The sequence below is a fragment of the Arachis duranensis genome, chromosome 10, assembly GCF_000817695.3.
Source record: "Arachis duranensis cultivar V14167 chromosome 10, aradu.V14167.gnm2.J7QH, whole genome shotgun sequence".
NCBI classification, from domain to species: domain Eukaryota; kingdom Viridiplantae; phylum Streptophyta; class Magnoliopsida; order Fabales; family Fabaceae; genus Arachis; species Arachis duranensis.
The window spans coordinates 90,437,539-90,439,409 of NC_029781.3; the positions used below are offsets into that span (position 1 = coordinate 90,437,539).

Sequence of the window (1,871 nt, forward strand, 5' to 3'; positions counted from 1 at the left end):
TATAGTCATTGGTTTATTGGTCCAACCATAATTCAATTAGAAAAATTGTTTTAAAATAAAATAATAAATAAATTATAAATAAACATCCTAAAATATAATTATAGTCTATATAAATCTTAAATTATCTTTCAAATTTGAAACACTACATAAAATGTCATCAAACAGAGTTATATAATCTTATCAAAATACAAACTCAAAATTAAATAGTAAACGAGACAAGAGAATGTCTTGAAACCAAAAAGTTATAATAACTTTAATAAGGAGATGATTGAGAACCTTATATGATAAACATATTCATGTGAACGGTGGTCACTTTATAATAATAAATTAAAGACATTACACATCATTCTAGCAACAAAATTCTGATTCCAACAAGATACACTGAATCATATATGTACAGTTCAATACAAAGCTTATTTATTTATAAAAACTAAAAACACTATCAATAGAGAACAACAACATGATCAAATGGTAAAAGGGACAAAGTCTTTGACAATTGTTACAGGACAAATTACATTTGTATTTTGTAGTTACATAATTTGTAACACTTTCCAGCAATACCCTGCAATCAACATGTTTATCAGTAACTAGTTCTCATTGAAAACAAAACAGTGTCAAGCATAAAGGTTTTCAATAAATAATAAAGTTAGTACCTCTGAATGGCACCCAAGCCTCTGCTATCCATTACCAAGTAGTCAAGTTTTAAGTCCTCAACAACTTCACAAACTTTAATGTCAAGAACAATCAACAACAAAAATTAAAAAACAGTAACAAATAATCACTCTAAAAAAAACAACAGTAGCAACAAAACAACACAAAATCAATAATTTCACATTCAGAAATCAAGAACGATTAGTAACAAAAAAAAATAACAGCAACATCATAACAACACAAAATCAATGATTTCACATTCAAAAATCTAGAACAATCAACAACAATAACACACAAAACAGCAACATAGAAAAACCAAAGTTAATCAATAATCACATTACATTCAATAATCAATAATCAATAATCAGTAAATTAAAATAACAAAATCACAACACATACAAAATAGCAGCAAAGCAGAACCAAACAAAAAAATAAATTTAACACATCAGAAATTACCAAAACATACAAAGAAATTAAAAGAAGAAAGCTACGAACCCTAAGATAGAGGACGCGGCGTGACTGAAGGTCGCAGACAACAAGGACCGCGGAGAGTAGAATGGCTGATAAGCAGACAACGACGCACCTGAGAAGCACATGATGTCTTGACTGAGAGGAGGAGGAAACAATGACGCTTGCGATGATTCTTCCTCTATGTGAGCGAGACGGTGAGCGGCGAGACGATGGCGAGCGGGGAGACGACGGTGACACGACAACGAGCAGCTCCAACCCTCAACCAGAGAAGCCACGGGAGGATGGGGACGACGTGCCAAACTACAAGAGAGGGGCTGGGTTCAGGACAAGGGGAAGGAGGAGGCTGCGGAGGTGCCGACAACAACGGACGGAGCCGACAAAACCCTAACTTTTTGTTAAAATTTAGAACCCAAATTTTTGAACTTTGAAACCTTGCTTTTCTGATTCTGAATGAGTCACGAAGGGGGTGTTGGGGGAAGGGGGTGGGTGATGCGTTATGCATTGGGCTTTTTGAAAAAATAAAATCCTCAAACTGTAGAACCTATGCACAATTACTCAAGAGGGGGGTGAATTGAGTATTGCAACAACAATGAATCTTTTTAATAAATTTAAAGACAATATACAAAAGTGTTATTGTACTAGTATTTTTCCAAGAGCTTAACTCAATTGCTAAGCATTTATAAGGAGCTTTTACTTTCCAATAGACACCAACTCAAATAAATTGATCAAGCTTTTCACCAATCGGACTT

At 33.8% G+C, this 1,871-nt stretch overlaps 1 long non-coding RNA gene across 2 annotated transcripts; it reads right to left on the minus strand.

Moving 5' to 3' along the window:
• Positions 1-366: 366 nt before the first annotated feature.
• On the minus strand, positions 367-1,590 carry LOC110276506 (uncharacterized). 2 transcript variants are annotated; one of them, XR_008003569.1, is made up of 3 exons: positions 1,147-1,590; positions 654-726; positions 367-562 (listed from the first exon to the last, which is right to left on the minus strand). It is a non-coding gene; the product is annotated as an uncharacterized LOC110276506 (long non-coding RNA). The 2 variants fall into 2 exon arrangements; XR_002369201.2 differs by having other exon boundaries at positions 654-1,590.
• Positions 1,591-1,871: the final 281 nt, after the last annotated feature.